Source organism: Macaca thibetana, chromosome 4 (genome assembly GCF_024542745.1).
Source record: "Macaca thibetana thibetana isolate TM-01 chromosome 4, ASM2454274v1, whole genome shotgun sequence".
Lineage (NCBI taxonomy): Eukaryota > Metazoa > Chordata > Mammalia > Primates > Cercopithecidae > Macaca > Macaca thibetana.
The window spans coordinates 22,043,364-22,065,867 of record NC_065581.1 but is presented as its reverse complement, the minus strand read 5'-3'; the positions used below and the strand labels follow the sequence as shown (position 1 = coordinate 22,065,867).

The 22,504-nt window shown below is 39.5% G+C and overlaps 1 protein-coding gene across 26 annotated transcripts in view; it reads right to left on the bottom strand.

Annotated features, from left to right (window-relative positions):
- Positions 1–22,504, bottom strand: part of LOC126953309 (uncharacterized) — a 598,727-nt gene that overhangs the window by 197,542 nt on the left and 378,681 nt on the right. For all 26 annotated transcript variants that reach the window (XR_007725197.1, XR_007725194.1, XR_007725196.1 and 23 more), the window contains one exon: positions 5,009–5,153. The gene's annotated coding sequence lies outside the window, so the exon portion shown is untranslated. The remainder of the gene's footprint in view (positions 1–5,008; positions 5,154–22,504) is intronic.

The following is a 22,504-nucleotide window of genomic DNA, read 5'->3' as shown; positions in this document are numbered from 1 at the left end:
CCCTGAGCCATCACCTAGAACAGGACCTGGATTTCAGCCCAATTTTAGGTTCCAGAGGTAGTCCTATTCCTCCATTTACAAAAATGTCAAAAAACAAACAAACAAACAAACAAAAACCTAGGGCTCTGAAAACAGTATTTTATCTTCTCACATCTTCCCTTTCAGGGTCTTCTGCTCTCATGTTGAGGTTCACTCACTTAGGGTGGGCTTAAGATCACATTTGAAACGTAACTGGTTACCTACAAACCTGGTTGGATTTTTGGACTCCATAACTGATCTAATCACAAGTCACTTTTTACCTTTAACATCTATTGTCTCCTACTGGTCCCTGAGCTGCCTTAACATTTTCTAGCCACCTTGCCTTCTTCTAGAAAGCATTTTATTGAAAGATGCAAGTTTCCCAGTCACTTTCAGAAGCAGAAGAAGAAACTACTATACTATACTGGTATCCCTTACCATTTTGAGACAAGACTATGCAGCATTTAAATGAAATATCCGCATCTAAAGGAAACCCATCTATGCAGGAAGTATAAAAATAGGGGGGGAGAACCTATATTTCTGAACCATGACTATAATAACCAGGTAGTCCCTGCCCCCAGCTGGTGTGGCATCAAAAGACGTACTGAAACTTTCTGATAGATGTCAAAAATCAGACATTAGAGAAATGATGCCAACTGAATGTAATACTGTAGGGGAAACATCCTTAAAATTTTTAAAGAATCTGTGTGCACAAAATGCTGACAAACCTTCAATGCAGCATTGCAAGCCTAACAAAAGCTACATTCCATGCCCACCTCTAAGGAAATCTATTAATTTCTATAGGGCTTTCACTTCTTTACCTTTCCTTCCATGAGGATTCAGCACATGTTCCATATACAGGATTACTGTCAGTCTGATTTTGAATGTGATTGGGGTGGGGTGTGGGGCAGAAACTTCAGGAAGGTAGATGCAAAACTACAAAGCCTTGACCCCGTCAAAAGGAAACTAAGAGTCCACCTAATATGAACTAAATTACAAGATTCTTCTCTCTTCAAATTGTGCTACCCTTAAGAAATCTGTTTCTATTGGATTTTTTTCCATAGAAAAACTATATATTTTATATTGTAGAACAAAACCTGAGATATGGGAAGCCGAGGCACAAGTTTCCTCCTTTGTTCTGAGTAACAGAAGTGTTTATCAAATTTTGTAACATGCTCAATAGGACACTAAAGGATTGGTATCAACTCACCTATGATACACAGCAACTGAAAACGACAGTAACAGCAAATGTGTACAGCAATCCTCCTGTGTATGTACATAGTTGCTTTAGAAACTTTAAATATGCTATTTTGCTTAATATTCCTTCTAGCGACCATGAGAGTGCGGAGTATATTCCCATTCTACTCTGGAGGAAACTAAGGCTCAGAAAGTTTAATAATTTCCCCAATTGATAAAGCTGCCTCTGAAGCTGAGATTCTAACCCATTATTTCCCAATCCCAAGGCTTGTCTCTTTTCTCTCCTGAACTTTTCTTGCAAAGGCCAATCTGTACAGTAACAGTGGGGGTAGGGGGTGTCAATGCTAGTGAATCGGAAAGCCCCTGCCCCGCCCACCCAGGAGAGGTATGGAGTACTTGTTATTCAGCCACAGCTGATAATGACCATGGGAGACCAGCAAAGCCAGATTCTGGTTTCTTTGGAAAAATTGACCAAATGTTTATATAAACATTTTAAAAATATTGGCAGCAAGTCATTTAAACAAACATGAGCCCATGCATGTGCATACACACACACAACTCCTTATATGAGCAAATACTACATTTTTGAAGGATCGATTAAGCTCTCTGGTCCCCCAGTTTATGGTATCTGTCCTACCTCGCCTATTTCTCGTTTATTATATCCACCAGGAAGCCATACGATAGTCCAAAAGTTCCAATGGAGCCATTATTAAATTTATATTAGAGTTACAAGCACATTGCAAATCAAAATTATCCTCAAACCTACGCCTAGTTTCAGTTGCCTGAAAAGAGCCACAAGCTTTCACAACAAAAGCATCCACTTTATCCCATGTTCAGTACCTGCAAATGAACAATAAAACACCATCATGGCCACTAAGCGGGTCTAGTCTGTGGCAGTGACAGCAGCTCTTGGGTTCAATTAGCCCATGTTTTGCCAGATCCACAAACTAGTAAACATTTCACAAAAGGTAGATCACAAAAGCAAAAAAGCACCTGCAGGAACCACTATCCCTGTAACCTTTCTCGTCCCTCTTTCCCCTTCAAGTTTGATGATTTGGCAGTTCTGGAACTCTTCCGAGAGAAGTCAAGACTCACTCTGCCAGCCCCAGCTGTTCAAAGCTCAGCCCAATCTGTTCCATATAGTTGGCTGTATTCTAACAATAATGTGGCTACAGTTCACCTTCATGTGCTGCAAAGATCATTAACTATCCCTCAGAGAGATATAGTATTAAAGAAAGAGAGTGCTCGAGGCATAATAAATGGAAGTTCCTGGGTAACATAGTTCAAAAGAGGTAGGCTGATGCCAGCAAGGCCACCTGACAGTTCCTATAGCCAGAGAAAAGGGAAGAATACAGGGGCAGGAAGGAGGCAAAATCAGAAAGAGAAATAAGAAAAGCCAATGTGCCTGGCAAGAGTGTATGTTCATGTGAGCAGAAAATAGAGGAAAAACAGAACATTTGAAATAAAGACACAAGGACATTTCATGTTAAGTCACAGTGGTGACATGATCCTACTTGTCTGGCAGCTCAAACATTCTATGACAGAGGTAGAAGTGAATTTGGAAGGAGAGTGAGAGCAGAGAGAATGAATTACAATCCTATACAGGAAGAATGCAGGATCCCAGACCTTTTTTAGTACCGTAAAAGATACTGCATTAAATGAAACCTGTATTTAAATCATGTATCTGACCTCCCATTCAAAAAACTGCTGAATTGCAGGGTAGAGTAGGCGTGTTTCTTCATTCAACTCATACATTCAGTTATTAAAGTCTTGCATTAGCCTTATTTGAGTCTTTTTCTCCAACCACTCCCTCTTTTTCCCCCAATAAGCCAGCCCTGTGAAAACACCCAGTGATCAGAATGGCCACTTCATAGGAAGTTCTGCGTGTTTAATATAAACACCTGGGAGTTCTTCAGTTGATAATGACAGCATCAAAGTCCATACTTGTTGTGAGTGAGTTGTAACTGTTATATTAATCCAAACTAAATTCCAGTCAATAACGGAGAGAGAATTGGTGGCTAAATGGGAGTTCTAGTGGCAGACTTCATTGTCTTAGGATTTACTTTCTTCGGAAATTCACAGGGTAATATTACAAAATAAACAAACAAACAACAAAAACAAAGCTCCATACGTGACATCTTTACTATTTTCTTTACCTTCTTTTCCTTTGTTGAATCAATCCCTAGAACAATGGTTTTCAACTGGGGGCAAATTTCTCCCCCACAGAACATTTCTGGTTGCCACAGCTGGGGAGAGGAATTATACTACTGGTATCTACTGGGTAGAGGCCAGGGGTGCTACCATATATTCTGCAATGCACTGGACAGCTTCCCACAATACTGAATGATACAGCCCCAAATGCCAGGGAACAGAGGTTGAGAAGCCCTGCTGAGAGTCATTTCAGGTATCAAACTTCCTTTTTTGATATACAATATGGATTTTAGGAGTGGCAGAATGGGAGCTGTTTGTTTTGTTTTGAGCACGGCTCACTGCAGCCTCAACCTCCCTGGGCTCAAGCAATTCTCTCACCTTAGCCTCCTGAGTAGCTGAGACTACAGGTACATGCCACCATGCCTGGCGAATTTCTGTATTTTTTCTAGAGATAGGGTTTTACCATGGTGGTCAGCCTGCTCTCAAACTCCTGGGCTCAAGCCATCCTCCTGCCTCAGTGCTGAGATTACAGGCATGAGCCACCATGCCTGGCTGGAAGCATTTTCAAGTAACATTCTGTTATCATTAAAATACCTTCTCTCCACAAGGTAATAACACTTAACATAAAAGGAAAGGAAGGCAGGCGGCAGAAATTTAAAATGAACTTAGAATCACAATGGAACCCTGGTAAATCCCAATATAGCACCAAACTTTGCACAAGCCTTCAACCAGTGATTTAATTATTAAAATGCTTCCCATTGCCAAAAAAAAAAAAAAAAAAAAAAAAAAAATTCCACTATAGTCCGATTCAATTTACCTAGGAGGATGCTTCAGAATATATCCACCCAAGACTGTGATGTGAAATTTGTATTTATAAAGAAGAAACACAGCCTTGGCCTCCTTTTATGAAGACACGCCCACAGGCACACCCACTCATACCAAAACCAGAGGACTCTATGTTCAATTAAATTGGCTCTATGTGGCCAGGGGCGGTGGCTCACGCCTGTAATCCCAGCACTTTGGGAGGCTGAGGCGGGCGGATCACGAGGTCAGGAGATCGAGACCACGGTGAAACGGTGAAACCCCATCTCTATTAAAAATACAAAAAAATTAGCCGGGCTAGGTGGCGGGCGCCTGCAGTCCCAGCTACTCTAGAGCCTGAGGCAGGAGAATGGCGTGAACCCGGGAGGCGGAGCTTGTGGTGAGCCGAGATCACGCCACTGCACTCCAGCCTGGGCGAACAGAGTGAGACTCCGTCTCAAAAAATAATAATAATAAAATAAATAAATAAATAATAAATTGGTTCTATGTAAAAGTCTCTAGGTAACACTTAAATTGGCATGAAACAAAATAATTCATCTGAGGTAGAGAAAAGGGAAGAGTTAGAAACGTCTTCCTGAAGGAAGACAGACAATTCCCCCAGCCACACCTGGAAACTCAAGAGCAGCCTTTGATGTAGTCATCTGTCTTCAGCCCAAAAGCTCTAGGGAGTTGACCTAACATTTACATGGCTTGGTAAAAAATAATTTGCTCTGAGGTAATTTAGTGTAAGCTCAGGTCATGGCCCGAACTTGCCAAATAAACAGAACCGCCCGGGATTCTTTCCAGTGGCGCTAGCCTCCAGACTGATGAGCTTGCTCACCTGGCTGGCTCCCTTCTTCCCATTGATCCTCACTCATTTCCTCTGGGTTTTCCATGCGTGTGGCAGGCTTCGGGCAGGGCTACATGCTCGGGCTCTTTGGCTTTGCTGGATTCCTCTTGGCAGTCACACTTGGACTCCACGGCTCCTGGGAAGGAAGAGAGAAAAAAGGAGGTGCAGTCTTGAACGGGGATAGAGCTGTGACCTCCCAGCCCAAAAAGAACATGTTTTGCCTTGCCGGGATGGGGAAACAGCTTTTGAAGTCTAGCCCAGGCCTCCCTGGTGCAGATCATCTACTAGCTATTGTTCCAGCACAGATTTCCACTCTACATAATAGAGACACAATGACAAAGGGATTCATTCACTGACTCTTTATTGAAGGCTCACTATACTCAAGGTACTGACAGCAGTGGAGAACATACTGGGGAAAGGCAGGCATGTGTCCTCAGAGTAGAAGAAAAGATCCAAAAAGAAAGTTTTATGTAAACAGACTTTGGGCTAAATGTTTCCTGATATGTGAATAGAATATAAAATATGAATTTGGTAACTTAATTGTTGAAACTGTCCATGTGTAATTTAGAAGAAAAACAGAGATCTAGTTTTGGTAAAATCCTAGCCACTCTCCAGATCCAACCCCAAAGCTGCTTTTGTAAACCACTGTTGGCAGAATTTCTCACCTTGGTGATAGAGATAACACCAGGTTATTAATCTGTGGTTTCAAAAAAGAGAAAAATGAGTGACAGGAGTACTGGACCATTTTTTATTAAAACCAGGTCAATTAAGGGAACCTTTACTAGGCAATATACTTATACCCACTGGAATGCGTTAAAAAACCAAAATCCTGTCCAGTTCAATCCCAGAAGAAAAACATGCAGAGAACAGCAATATTCAGCAATGAGTATTGAAAGTATTTTCAAGTCTAGGCAGAATTCTAGAAATTACTAAATTAACCAATGATGTTGTGTTGAACAGAACTCTCATCCTGAATATAATTATATTAAAACTTCTGACGATTTCTTCCCTCAACGTGCTATCCTCGGGTCATAGGAGGTTAGGGTAAGAAGGAAGGACATATGGATGGGACAAGGAGGAAGGGAAGAAAATACTCACAAAAAACCATATTCATAATTCAGCAGTTTTGTACAATGACAGATCATTCATGTACTATTTTTTCTTCATGAAACTAAATTCATTCATTACTCAACATTTATTAGGTTTATTGAATAAATTATAGAAATGTAAATCACAAAATGAATTACATAACAAAATGTTGGTTTTTATTACATGCCAAGATTAATGTATTTTCTCCTCATGTAAATTTTCCTGGAATAAATACAAAGTTGATCATAATACTTTCAAATCATCTTCCAGTTTCCCTGAATTAGAAAACACTATGAACAATGTATTCAGGTGTGTGTATGTGTGTGTGTGTGTATTTTTGGCATCATGCTCATATAATGTTTTGGCACCATGTTCTTTTATCTTACAAAATCATGTTTCATCCATCATTTACTAAACAAAGTTAACAATTGGAATTAAGTTGCTTAACTATAGTAACCAGTGTTAAGGAAGTTTTATTTACTTAAAAACATATTTTTCTGAACAAATATGGTGAGCACTACAGTTCTGTGGGTTGCCTTGGAGAATGTAAATAAATGCTACCAGTTGATACCTGTCAATTACAGTCCTTATGTAGTTTGTGGCACTTGTAATTTACAATAGGAAAATCATTCATTTTCCTAATGATCATGGACAAGTCCGCTGAATTTTTTATAACATAATTGAAGAGACAGTAAGTCAAAACATCTTCATTCTTCTCTTAGCCATCTGCAAGGTTTCTTATAGGCACAAAACATCATGTCAGGTCATTTTTATGAGTTTCCCAGGACTTATAAGTTATTTAGACATGAGTGTTTTACTGTCCTAACACAAAACTCTAAATGTGCAAATTTAAACAAACAGAGGAAGTCACCACATGGATGTACCATGCTCATGGATGATGGCCCACAAAAAAAGTTGGGAGAAGCAGTGATTTGGGCACATAGGTAGTGATCAAAGAGATATAGTCTAGTAGAATGGCAGAAAAATCGAATTTCCCCAAAAAAGTAATATGAAAATGACATAGAAGCAAAATGGCAGAAAACTTTCCATTCCATTGGGTGACAGTAAGCAGCTCAGTTTTTTTCCCACTGTCTCAGTATGGTTAAAGCCTGGATACGGATGGGGCACGTTAGACTACCTATTGGCTACTATGCTTACTACCTAGGTGATGGGATCTGTACTCCAAACCTCAGCATCACACAATATTCCCATGCAACAAATCTGCACATGTACCTCCATATTTAAAATAAAAGTTTTTGAGGCCAGGCACAGTGGTTCATGCTCCCAGCACTTTGGGAGGCCGAGGCAGGTGGATTATCTGAGGTCCGGAGTTGGAGACCAGCCTAGCTGACATGGTGAAACCCCTATCTCTACTAAAAATGTAAAAATTAGCTGGGCGTGGTAGTGCATGCTTGTAATCCCAGCTACTTCGGAGACTGAGGCAGGAGAATTGCTTGAACCCGGGAGGCAGAGGTTGCAGTGAGCTGAGATCGCACCACTGCACTCCAGCCTGGGCAACATAGCAAGACTCTGTCTAAAAAAAAAAAAAGAAAGAAAAAATAATAAAAATCAAGTAAAAGTTGAAAAAATAAAGAACTAAAACCTGATATGGAAAATGCCTATATCTAACCCAAATCTATCAAGCTAACCAGAAAAAGGAAGAAGACAAAGCAGTAGCAGCAGCAGCAGCAGCAGCAGCTGCCGCCACCACCACCACCACCACTGCTGTCATCCTCTAATTTTACACAATAATAAATGAAGACTGGTGAGGGGAACCCTCAGAGGTGGTAGCATTTCCTTCTCAGGTAAGCCAAGCTGGTTACAGGGATCAGTGTTCCTAGCTGTGAGTTAATGACAGTTTTCATTCCTTTTCATACTCTAGGCATTTGAGCACCTTTTCTCTTGGGCCCTCCCTGCCCGCTTGGCCTACCCAACCTTATTATTCATCCTTTAAAAGACTTAGCTCAAATTTCTGTTCATAACCACAGGAGGAATTATTCCCTCCCTCCTCTGTGACCTTACAGAACTTTTCATTCTGCTAGTGTAGCACTTCTCACACTGCAGGGGCTAACTGGGTACACAACAGTTTCTGCCACCAGAATCCAAATGCTTGGAGGACAGATTCAGCATCTTATCTACCTTTTATCCTCAGGGTGTAGCAGAGTGTCTGGTATATAGTAGGCGTTCAATAAATATCTGTTGAATAAGTATGTGAGTGAATGAAGAAGCATTTAAATTACCCCAAATACTAAAAGAAAAAGACCAGAATGAAAATAATCTAGTTTGTGTATCTCAGCCCTCCAATCACTACACTTAAAAGAACTCTAAAGACAAGATATTTTTAAATATAAAAAATGTATCTTCCCAAATAGAAAAAGATAAACCATCCCACATAATTTTCACAAGGACAGTGGACATTATAAATTACAGTCATAAACCTCTAGTCCTTTGTAACTTCTGTGGTATTTCCTTGAGTTCTACTCTTTCATCTTTCCCAAGATTTGTTTTTCCATCCTGAGTGCTTCAAGCTAAAGAAAAAGATGACACAGGGACACCTATGTATATAGACACAAAATCTCTCACTTTCTCCAAACATTTCGGGTCACTATGCTCAGTTAAAACATTAAATTCCTGGAAAGGTACACAGAGAGCTGTTCCTAACCATTCCAAATGACTAAAATCTACTTTCTCATTATGCCTTGAGTTATATTTTACAACTACAGTCCTGAAAATTGTGGACTACTTGTAATTAATGAGAAAATATGAGAGGCTTCAAAGTAAATACACACACATAAAAATATTTTCTAAATCAACTAAAGCCAAAGTCAAGGTTCTTAGGGAGCCACCAGTTACTAACGTATCAGGCTCCGAAGCAGCACTGGAGAGTGGCTGTGGAGCCAGAGGACCTGAATTGGAACCCACACTAACTTTGGGACCTTGGCAAGTTATGAATCTTCTTGTGCCTTAACCTTTTCATCTTTAAATGAAAAAAAAAAAAAAAATGTTGCCTTCCTCATAAGAGTATTATGCAGAGTGAAAAAATTAATGCAGGTAAGCAAATAGAAGCATATGTGGCATGCATTAAGAATTTAATAATGGTTAGAGTTAATATTATAGAATCACCTTCATATGTCCTTGTCCTTTAAGTTATTTCATTAGTAGGACATTCCAGAAGATGAGAAAATACTTCTCCTGAGCCAATCTCTGCCATAAGGTCACTGTCATTTGGGGCACATGTCATAGATGGAAGTATAACAAACCTGATCCTGGAGTATTATTTTCCAATCAGACAAGAAATCATAGTAGGCATGAGAAATAATAATTCCATTAACTACACTTACATTGGTTTTGCTAACATCCATATGAACGCACACGGAAAAAACCTTTTAGAGCCACATATAACAGAGTAATCAAGGAACATGCTATGCTGCTTATTAGCAAGATGTTCAGGCCCAGGTGACTTGCCACTCTGAGCTGGCTTCCTTATCTGTACAATGGCCATAGTCATTGTCACAATCATTGTAATTAGTCCATTCTCACACTGCTAATAAAGACATACCCAAGACTGGGTAATTTATAAAGGAAAGAAGTTTAATGGACTCACAGTTCCACATGGCTGGGGAGGCCTCATAATCATAGCAGAAGACGAAGGAAGAGCAAAGGATGTCTTACATGGCCACAAGCAAAGAGAGAATGAGAGCCAAGGGAAAGGGGAAACCCCTTATAAAACCATCAGATCTCGTGAGACTTGTTCACTACCATGAGAGCAATAGGGGGGAAACCGCCTCCTTGATTCAATTATTTCCCACTGAGTCCTTCCCACAACACATGGGAATTATGGGAGCTACAATTCAAGATGAGATTTGGGTGGGGACACAGCCAAACCATATCAATCATCTTCACCATACCTAATGCTATTGGTAAACCTTAAACCTGATAGTATGTACGAAAGCACCTAATAGACAGTTCATCCATGTTACCTTTACATTTTTATTCTTCCTGATTCCTGTGTAACTTTGTGGGCTTGCTGTGACTCTCTTTGGTTTTCCAAGAGACTCTCGTTACTTTCTCTCCCACCTAGATTAGATTGGGTCTGAGGGAAGAAAAAGTATATGTACACTAAAAAAAGCAAAACAACTTCTTGTTTCTGAAAAAGCCAATCAAACATTTCTAATGGATAAGTTCCCTATTTGGTAAATCAAGAAAATCTATCATAGTAAGTATGTGAAGAGGCCAAGTAAGAGCAGATAGTTACCACAAAACTACACAAAGATGACAGATTATGGAATATGCAATGTTAGGATCAAGTTTGCTGTAAAGGGAACAAATAGTGACCTCTTTGCCTGAGTTTGGACTGAGCACACAAAGGGAAATAAAATCAGGAATGCTGATTTTTCACTTTGGTAACAGATGGTGAGCAATGTCTATGAACACTGGATTTTACATCCTCCTAGATATTTCCACAGGATTAGGTAAGACCAAAAAACATTATATTGAGCATAAGAGTAATCCAATAAAAATCCAATTTTATGTTCTCTCTCCTCTTCACAGCTGAACAACCTGTTAAAATTAAAGAATGGACAACTGCCTGAAAAATGTGTGTGTAGCTCTTTTTATTTGTTAAATTTAAAATAGCTTATTTGTATCCCAAATATTTAAAAGTATCATTGTGGGCCAGGCACGGTGGCTCACGCCTGTAATCCCAGCATTTTGGGAGGCCAAGGCAAGCAGATCACGAGGTCAGGAGATGGAGACCATCCTGGCCAACATGGTGAAACCCCGACTCTACTAAAAATACGAAAATTAGCCAGGCATGGTGGCGGGTGCCTATAGTCCCAGCTACTCAGGAGGCTGAGGCAGGAGAATGGCGTGAACCTGGGAGGCGGAGCTTGCAGTGAGCCAAGATCAAGCCACTGCACTTCAGCCTGGGTGACAGAGCGAGACTCTATCTCAAAAAAAAAGTAGCCTTGTGGTCAAAGTGTTTCGATAATAAGTAATAGGAAAAGAAGAATTCACCATCTAACTAGATGACAAGGAAAGGGAGAAATGCTTGAATTCCAAATAGCCTGTTTACGCACTGCAAATTCAAATTAGCCACCATAATTAGTTCAAGAAACAGAACTACATTTCTGACCCTGAAAGATATCACATGGTATCACAGATGAAAACAAAAGTCAGTATGTTTATACACATTTTACCCTGTAAGAGTCTAGGGTTCAGAGGCATGATGTGATTTGACAAATTTCACATTGCTAATAAAGCAGTGGGGTTTGAACCCAGAGTTTTCTAAATCTAGTGTCTCCCCTCCCCATCATACAACGCCTCCTCTCAGAGTACACATCTGACAAAGGACTGGGTGTGGAGGCCATTATTGAAAAGACAGATTGGAGTCAACTAGTAGAGATGAGATCACTGGGTCTCTGCTTTTTAGCCTGCAGGCGTATGGAACCATTAAAACTGTTTATGAGGAAAATAACATGTCAAAGGGGAACAGAAATATCATCTGTGTAGACAGATAAAATTTAGGAAAAGAACTGAAAGCTTTTTCCCTCTTATAGGGATTTCTGGTCAGATAGTGATCTGCTTGATTGATAGATTCAGATACATTGTTCAGTGTAAGAGTTGTCAAGTCGCTCTTTCCAACTTTCCAAAATTTCCAGGATACATCATATTTATAATAACAATCTCCTGTATGCAGACATCATCTCCCACAAAAAAACCCCACTCTCCTATATTGTGACAATCCAAGATCAGTTTTAATGAAACCCACTAAATGCACTAAAAAAGTAAAATATAATCATACTGATACTTACAATTTTACTCTTAGAAAAAAATGCATGGTACTCCTCATCTTCTTCAATACAATCCACAAAAACATATTAATGGATAACTAAATTCCATAATATCCTCTAAAGAAATGAACTATTTCAGGTGGGAGGCAGTACTGAGGGCTAAGATACGATGAGTAAAAAACACTTCCTTGTTCCTCAATCCAAGAATTCACTTAAAAGGTATACTTGTTTATACATAGGTGGAAAGTTGAAGCACTTAAAAAAAAAAAAAAGCGAGACCTAGTTACGATACAGTAATAATATGTGCTGTCCTTTGACAAGTATAAAATATAATACTCTAGCTTATGCCGATTTGGCATGTAAAAGGATAACCTAGAACACCACCATCAAAAAATACAAACGCCTAGCTAGCAATCCAGGCCAGAAAAAAATCTAAAAGAAAAAGCTGTCACATGATGTTAGGTATAAACCAGAACAAAAATGATTCACTCCAGGAATGGTGTTTATGTTGGAAAGGTATACAAGGTTATAAACAAGTTTTATTCAGTTGGTTCCATACCAATGCAAAGCTTCATGCCTTAAATGGCTTCATGTATTGCTCATCAGGAGCCAATTACAGGTCTACAAATATGTTTATTTTAAAACAAGAACAAGGACAGTCTGGCTCATTGTTTGTTCATCTTTCTAGAAAACAAGTTTCCACATAAATCTTTCTAAGGCAACACATCTACCTTCCAAGTATAGGTTTGTTGGCTTTCATAAGCCCCTAGATATTTTTTCCTACATTTCTTCTGAAAAGAATACACAAACTACCAACAGAGGCCTATGTTAAAGAGAAGCAACTAAACACTGGCTGAGTTTGAGAGATGGGCATTAGAAGGACAAATACAATCCTGTCTTCAGAGAATATCTATATACATTCTGATCTGAAGATCCCATTTTTAAAGCTTCCAAAAGAAGTGAATCCAAAAGCAACACCTATTCTTGAACTCAGTTTAGAAGATTTTTTGTTTTGTTTTGTTATACAGAGTCTCCTTTCCAAAGATCGGATAACAAACACAAAAAAAAGACATGTCTTGACCAGGTGTGGTGGCTCACACCTGTAATCCCAGCACTTCGGGAGGCCGAGGCAGGTGGATCACCTGAGGTCAGGAGTTCGAGACCAGTCTGGCCAACATGGTGAAACCTAGTTTCTACTAAAAGTATAAAAATTAGTCAGGCGTGGTGGTGGGCACCTGTAATCCCAGCTACTCGGGAGGCTGAGGCAGGAGAATTGCTCGAACGTGGGAGGCAAAGGCTGCAGTGAGCTGAGATCATACCACTGTACTCCAGCCTGGGCAACAGGGCAAGACTCCCTCTCAAAAAAAAAGAGACATGTTTACTTCAGTTTCTTCAGTTGCTTTCATGAGGAAACTGGCCCTTACCACTCTCCTTCACAGGATGGGGGAGAACAGTCAGAGTCTAGAAAAACTATGTGCTTTGGGTATTGAGCATGTCAATGAAAATGAGCAGTCTTGAATAACATAAGATATTCTTTAGGTTACATAAGACACAGATATTATAATCCCTAATCAGACAACTGAACTATGGACAGTTCAGTCCAAAATCTTATTTATATATAAGAATCTGAAGTACACAAACATCAAGTTACTTTACCACATTTACTCAGTTGCAAAGCCAAAAAGAGATCTCCAATCTTGACTCCTGATGAAATTTTTCATTATGTCACTGGAATGAATTTTTAAACCATGCCTACAATTTTTAACCTGATCATGAATTCACTTCTTTCTCATGGCTGGAGGTTAATAAATTGCTTTCAGAATTGATCAACGGTTCTGATATTGCAGTGTATGTGCTCAGGGCTGGGCCAGAAGCAAGGCCTAGGAGAGATGAGGACACTGGTTGTTGTGATAGTGTGGCCCCTGCAGGGAGAGGTGCCATGTGTAATGTACCATGGGCACACACACTAAGGAAAGGTGACTCTTCCATACTGGTTTCAACAAAAAACAGCTAAGAGAGCAATGAGAAAAAATGTAAAAGAAAACTCTTACTCTTTAATAAAGAGAATGCCAAAAAAAAAAGAAAAAAAAAAAAAAAAGCAGTCGGGTGTGGTGGCTCACACCTGTAATCCCAGCACTTTGGGAGGCCAAGGCAGGTGGATCACAAGGTTAGGAATTCATGGTGATCAACCATGGTTGGCCGATATGGTGAAACCCCATATCTACTAAAAATACAAAAATTAGCTGGGTGTGGTGGTGTGCGCCTGTAATCCCAGCTACTCGGGAGGCTGAGGAAGGAGACTTGCTTGAATGTGGGAGGTGGAGGTTGCAATGAGCCGAGATTGTGCCACTGCACTCCAGCCTGGGCGACAGAGCAAGATTCCATCTCAAAAAAAAAAAAAAAAAAAAAAAGAGCAACACTATTAGGAAAGAATTACCTCTGCTACATTAGAACAAGGCAAGGATGATGGATGATACAGAAAGCTTTCCTTTACCTAAGTTCCAGGCAGAACTAGATAGAACAGAAACTTGGAGCAGAGCTATTGCCAAAGCCCTGAGCTCAGGTTAAAGGAAACTGTCACTGTTCCATTTCTCCTTTGAGTTTCAAATTTGGTTTCCCAGGATGCCATTGTAAAAGAGTCCAGTAATGGGGAGAAAACAAATTCCCAGCTCCCACAACCTACAACAATTGAAACTAGTTATTTAGGATTCCCAGAAAGGATATTAAAAAAAAAAAAAAACACTCACTTGTTTATCCTTGCAGGTTAGTTAGGTGAATAAGCTCAATTGACTACCATGAATGAAAATAGTTAAGCAAGAAGGATACAAATAGGGATCTTGCATTTATTGTTTGTTGTTTACCAATTGCAATTTGGGGGACTTGAGGCAATTGTAGTTGATGGAAGTTAAACAAGGAAGATTGTTGGTTTACAGCCTACTCTTGGCAATTTGGAAGTAAATGATAACCAATATTTACTCAGGCTACTAGTTGTATATGCTTTCTCCTCCTCTCTATCAGATGACACAAAGTAGTGAGCACCACATGGCGTGTGCCCCAAAATTTACAAATTGCACATGTATCGTATCTCATCTAAGACAACACCACAAGACAAAAGTATTCTTTCATCATTTGACAAATGATAAAGGGAGAATTCAGGGAGTTACAAAAATTTCCCAGTGCTCACTAGCTAATTGGAAGAGGCTGGATTGTAACATAGAGTTTCTGACACCAAGTGTCCTGAGCCACGTGTACTCACTTAAGTTAATATCTTATCTCTCATTCTCCTTTCCTTTGCTCACATATAAAGAGCTGAGCAGAAGAGGTTTTTGAATGTTGGCTTTTAGGAGAATTTGTAGATTTCAACTCTCCGTTTTCTTCCTATGCCCAAATTATTATCGATAACATAGAGTTGGCATTATATGATCTTTTGGGTCTCTGGAGAGAAAAACCAATAAATAAATAAATAACCAATTTATTTCCAACAAATTGGTTGGGCAAGGAAAGTTTAATAGTCTTAACTATCTTGGTTCTGGAGCTAAGAGCATCAAATCTCCAGTGGAAAAGTCAAACCTACTTTCCAATCAAATAATGAAGGCTTCCATGTTAATCCCTACACAAGAGATACAAAGAGAATGTATAGAGGGATCATTTTATGGATGTTATGGAAAGACAACACCTGTTCTTTGGACACTAGTGCCTTTGGTTACACCCAGGTTTTAAGGGGATGAATATACATCTTTTTGGGAGATTTTTTTAAAAAATCAGAAAATTATAATATTCTTTTGCCTCCCAAGGAAAACAATCTTCAGATAATTGGGATTTGATGAGAGTGGGGGAGCTCTGCAAATCTTATGCCATTATAAGCATGCAATAATTAGCATCCAGACTGTTAAAGTTATGAAGTGATCCCTTTGCTGCGTGATTCAGAGGCCTTGGTTGCCTACTTTCAGATTAAAATGAAGACTGAAAGACTAAACTTCAACTATGTCTGAATGTCTGTGGGCTGTTTTCCCCACAACTAACAAATCTTATTTAAACTCCCAACTTTTAAACTGCTAAAAGCATGGAAACATTAATAATGGCCCTCCTTCATTAAACCTCAACTTCCCCTCCTACTTGTACTTTTGACCAATTTACTGACTTCAAAGCAAGCAACAGCATCCTGTTCAGTTACTCAGTAGGACCTCTGTATCTTCACCCAACACCTTAAACCAAAAGAACACCAAAACCCACAAAAAAAGTCATGATCTCTACACTCCTCCTAGTCTATTGAAGGCAATTATGTAACCTCAAAGTTTTTGCTTTTATTTTTTATTTTTTCAGTTGCCATGGGAAAGACTGGGCAGCTCCATCTGCACAGGGTAATTACTGTCCTCCCAAAACACACTCACTCTCTCTCTCACACATACACACACACACAAAACCTGCAATGATATAAAGAAAAAGTAAACATAATTTTAAACATTTTCAAAGAGGCCAAAAAGGCGTTAAACAATCAATGTATTGCTTTGCTACTGGCAGAAATAAACAAAACAGCCATTTACTGTCAGGAAAACAGCATTTTCAGAGTTGAAGTAGTAATAATAGCAATTAATATTTCCTCAGAATTTAATATTTGTCAGGTACTGCGGACTAAGTATTTTACACAGATCATCTTATATAATCTCCATAAATGTAAATCTACAATTCCCATTTTTACAGAAAATAAACGAGGTTAAGAGAGGCTGAGTCACTTGCACAGGGCTGATTAGTAGTGGAGCCAGGATTCAAACCCAGAGCCCACAGTCTTGGTGCTCTCACTGTGCCCCTCAGTGCCTGCCTGCCCACAGCCTGTGTTATCATCACAGCTCGCTTCTGGTCTGGTCTAATGACCTGTTGAAGGAACTCAAATGATCACTCACCTCATCTACTGAAACTAAGAATAATTCAAAATATTTTGGGGTATCAAAATGCCTATGACCAGCCTGAGCTGAGAACATGCCTCTACAAAAAAAAAATAGATTTAAAAAATTAGCCAGGCACAGTACTGTATGCCTGTGGTCCCAGCTACTCAAGAAACTGAGGTGGGAGGATCACTTGAGCAGCTGGGAGATCAAGACTGCAGTGAGCCATGATTGCACTGCTGTACTCCAGCATTCCAACGTGGGCGATAGAAAGAGACCCCGTCTCAAAAAAAAAGAAAAAAGAAAAAAAATGCATTTGACCACAGGCTGCACCAGTAACAATGATCTTATTTCATTATCTACAGTACAATATAAGTATGCCTATGTAACATTCAAATACTACGGCCTTTTCCATTTTCTTAATCAGTTTCAATTTCTCAGTGTTAACTCCTTAATTTAACACTTTTCAATAAAAATGCTATCTGCTAATGTGCATTGTGACATTAATTTTGAGTTTTACGAGATTTGTGAGCACGGGGTAAGGATAAGAGACATTCAACTCTCATCTATTTTATTTTATTTTATTATTCCCAAGGGAAGAAATATTTTTACTTTGGCTTCTTCATGAATTTAGGTAATTACTGAGATTCTTGCCATTTTTATATGCTGGATTTGATTCCCTATGATGGAAAGTGTATACAATTCCCAAAGAAATCTATGTTAATAGTATAGAGTTCAAATATTAAAAGAGATGAGGTGCTATCAGAAGCACAGCCTTGGACCAGGCCACCAACATGAATGGGTAGATCATTTAACAAGGCAACACATGCTAATAGAATCTTCTAAAGGGCTGGACATCTATCACAAGGTCCCCCTACCCACCTTGACTCTGTTTATCAAGGGAGGAATCCCGACACCATGGAGCCCCCAGGCCCTCCCTTCCTCTATCAGCACAGCATGCCCGCAGTCACAAGCTGCCTGCGAGTTTGGTAAGACTCTGGCTCCAGTCCCTTGGCCTCATCTGACCCGTCTTTCTGCCGTATCACTCATCTCCTGGAAAGGAACATGTTTCCAAGTTTCTTCCACATCAGCAGTAGGAAAGGAATTTGCAGTCTTTGAGTATTAAGTGACCTGGGTAGAAAAAAGTCTTAGAAGGGAGGTGAGACTGAGGGGTGGGGAAGTACAATGAGATACTTTCACTTTGCCAAATTCCCATCCCTTTTTGTCCGCAGGCAATGCCAGAAGAGAAAGCCAAAAGGAGGTAGGAGGGTAAGTGGAAACAGCTCCTCCTCTTCCCTTGCACTTCCTGGCTGGTTATCTGTAAACATCTCTCTACCACCCTTCCCCACGCAGGGAGCCTGGGGAGATACACACACTTGCCTAACTGCTGGAGCCTCACCATCCACATTAGCTACCTCTCTAAGTCCTTGAGAAGCAGGGCAGGCACAGTGGCCAGGGTGGGGACAGGGTGGATCCACAGAAGCCCACCTGATGACCTTTCCATTAACAACCAGAGCTCTTGGTGCTGCCTCCCAGAGATAAGTAGGGGAGGTGTCTAGACAAAGAAGAAAATAAAAATGTTTTCTTCCTTCCTTTCCCTCAGTCATACTTTAAACCTTCCTCTGGGCACTGCAGTAAAAAGAAGCAAGGAGGTGCACCCGGCCGGAGAGCAATCTCCAGGAGGCTAGATGAGCCGTCCTGTGTGTGGGAATAAAGGCAGACCAGAACAGAAAGCAGTGAGGTTGTGTTTCCAAAATCCCAGCTCCCAGACCTGTGGTCAGAGCAGAGTCAAATGTGAACTTGCCAGTGGCTCTCTTAATACATGAGGCAAACAGTTAATGTCTGATGGACTGGAGCCCATGCCAAACTCCAGCTCAGTTGCCTCCCCACAGGGGACTAGTTCAAAGAAATGAGATCTAGTGGTGGTGAACAAGCCAAGTAAGTTGCAGGGAGGCCCCAGCTCACAGGTCTGACTTTGGAGCCCCTCCTCTGGGCTTCCCTAATACTCTATGCACAGCTCCTCCCCAGGTACTCACAGCCACCATTCACCCTTTATTCATCTGTCCTGTCTATGAAGCCAAGTTGAGGGCTGCCCTTTTCTGGACTTTACGTGCTTGGTACTGAATACACTAGGTCTGCGCTGTCTAATACAGTGGTCACTAGACACATGTGGCTCTTGAGCCCTTGAAATGAGTTCAGTCCAAACTGAGATGTACCTCAAGTTTAAAAAGGACAGTGGATTTCACAGACTTACTATGAAAAATACAGTTAAATACCTCAATAATTTTTATATTAATTAAATATTGAAATAATATTTTGGATATATTAGGTTAAAGTATGTTATTAAAATTAATTTCACCTAATTCTCTTCATTTTTTTAGCATGGCTACACATGTGTCTTATATTATATGTCTATTACACAGTATTGTTCTGGGTATTCCATGAGGGAAGGAGGGAAGGAGGGAGGGAGGGAGGGAGGAAGGAAGGAAGGAAGGAAGGAAAGAAGGAAGGAAGGAGGGAGTGGGGCAGAGGGGGAAGGGAGGGAGGGAAGAAGGAATGAAGGGAGGGGGCGGGCAGGCAGGCAGACAAGAGAGAGAAAGAAAAGAGTGGGGAGAGGGATGGAGGAAGGAACAACAAGAGAAAGAGAAAGTTGACTGGAGATCAGTATGAATGCTTTTAAATCAACATATAATAGAAATGGTTTTAAAGAAGTGAGGTTATTTTCAGAAATAATTTTTGTATCTAGAACTACATTTCATTCTGAATCATTTACTGTGAGAAAATGCTTACTAATCACCCAGGACTCCTAAAGGATGAGAGAGCAACAGACTGTCAGCCAGGCCACATCACAGAGGCCAAACTCAATCTTCAGTCCTCTGGTAAAGACTTGGGAGAGCAAAAGGGAATTGTCACTTGGAGATAAAACAATGAATCTGGAAACCCCGCAGTTTTCCAAACTTCTCTTTATCCTAAATGTAACAGTTCCCTCAGTTCAGCTGGTTAAATATGTTCTTTGAAACTGTTTTTAAACATACACAACCTTCCACCAAACATTTAAAGAAGCCAGGCGCAGTGGCTCATGCCTGTAATCCCAGCATTTTGGGAGACTGAGGCAGGTGGATCACCTGAGGTCAGGAGTTTGAGACCAGCCTGGCCAACATGATGAAACCCTGTCTCTACTAAAAAATACAAAAAATAGCTGGACGTGGTGTCGCACGCCTGTAATTCCAGCTACTTAGGAGGCTGAGGCAGGAGAATCACTTCAACCTGGGAGGCAGAGGTTGCAGTGAGCTGAGATTGCACCATTGCACTCCAGCCTGGACAAAAAGAGTGAAACTCTGTCTCAAAAAATAAAAATAAAGAATTAACACCAATCTTTCTCAAACTCTTTCAAAAAACTGAAGAAGATAAAACACTTTTCTGTCTTTTTTTTTTTTGAGACAGGGTCTTACTCTATTGCCCAGGCTGGAGTGCAGTGGTGCAATCTCTGCTCACTGCAGCTTCTGCCTCCTGGGTTCAAGTGATTCTCCTGCCTCAGTAGCTGGGACTACCGGTGCATACCACCATGCCTGGCTAATTTTTGTATTTTTAGTAGGGATGGAGTTTCACCATGTTGGTCAGGCTGGTCTTGAACTCCTGACCTCAGGTGATCAACCCACCTCGGCCTCACAAAGTCCTGGGATTACAGGCGTGAGCCACCACACCTGGCTGGTAAGACACTTTTTAATTCATTCTGTGAAGCCAGTATTACCCTGATACCAAAGCCAGAAAAAGAAAGAAAACTACAGACTAATATCCTTTATAAACGCTGATGTAAAAATTCTCAACAAAATACTAGCCATCTGAATTCAGCAAAATATTAAAAGAATTATACACCACAAACAAATGAGATTTAGTCTTGAAATGCAAGGATGGTTTAACATAGAAAAATTGATATAATACATAATGTTAACAGAATGAAAGACTAAAACCACATGATCATCTTAATGTGGTTGATTCAGAAAACGCACTTGGCAAAATTCAATACCCTTGCATGTTGAAGATACTCAACATACTAGAAAGAAATCTACCTCAATATAATAAAATTCATATATGAAAAAACCCATAGCCAACAACATAATGGTGAAAGACTAAAAGGATTTACTCTAAGATCAGAAATAAGGCAAGGATGCCTACTTTCACCACTTCTATTCAACATGGTACAAAAAGCTCTAGCCAGAGCAATTAGGCAAGAAAATGAAATAAAGGCCATCCAAATTGGAAAGGAAAAGTAAAACTATTTCTGTTTGCAAATGATATGATCTTATATACAAAGACTCCAAAAGATGCCCCCATCCTGCACTCAAAAAATTATTAGAGCTAATAAATTAAATAAAGTAGCAGGATACAAAGCCAACATAAAAAAATAAGTTGCATTTTTATATACTAATAATGAACAATCTGAAAAGGAAATTACAAAAATGGTTCCATTTATAATGGCATCAAAAACAATGAAATACTTAGGAATTAATTAAGGAGTTAAGAGACTTATACAATAAAAACTATAAAACCTTTCTGAAAGAAATTTAAAAAGACATAAATACATAAAAATATATACCATGTTCATGAGTTAGCAAATTTCATACTGATAAGATGTAAATACCACCCAAAGCAATCTGTAGATTCAACGCAATCTCTATCAAAATCCCAATGACGATTTTTGCAGAAATAGAAAAATCCATTCTAAAATCCATAGGGACTCTCAAAGGATCCTAAATAGCGAAAAACAATCTTGAAAAAGAACAAAGCTAAGGATTCACACTTCCTGACTTCAAAACTTACTGCAAAGCTACAGTGATCAAAACATGGTGATACTAGCATAAAGACAGAGAGATGCACCAGCAGAATAGAAAACTCAGAAATAAACCCTCACGTATAGTCAAATGGCTTTTGACAAGGATGCCAAGACCACTCAATGGGAATGGGCAATGTTTTCAATAAATGGTGCCGGGAAAATGAAATGTCCACATGTGAAAGAATAAAGTTGTACTTTACATAACACCATATACAAAAATTAACTCAAAATGGAACAAAGACCTAAGCATAAGACCTAAATCTATAAATCTGTTAGAAGAAAATGGGACAAAAGCTTCATGTCATTGGATATGGCAGTTATTTCTTGGATATGATACCAAAGGCACAAGCAACAAAAGGAAAATAATACATAAATTAGACTTCATTTAATATTTTTAAATATTGTGCATCAAAAGACAACACAGTAAAACGGCCACCCACAGAATGGGAGAAGATATTTGCAAATCATATTTCTGATAAGGGATTCATATTCAGAATATATAAATAACACCTAAAAATTCAACAACACAACAAACAACCTAACTAAGAAACAGGCAAGGGAATTGAATAGATATTTCTCCAAAGAAGATATACAAATGGCCTATTATAAGCACATGAAGATATGTTCAACATCACTAATCACTAAGGAAATGCAATCAAAACTTTAAGATACCATCTCATGCCCATTTGAATGACTACTATCAAAAACTCAGAAAATAAATGTTGCTGAAAATGTGGAAGAACTGGAGCCCTTATGCACTGTTGGTTGGAATGTAAAATGGTACAGCCATTGTAGAAAATGGTATGGTAGTTCCTCAAAAAATTAGAAATACAATTACCATATAATCCAGTAGTTCCACTCCTGAGTATATACCCAAAAGGAAATGAAG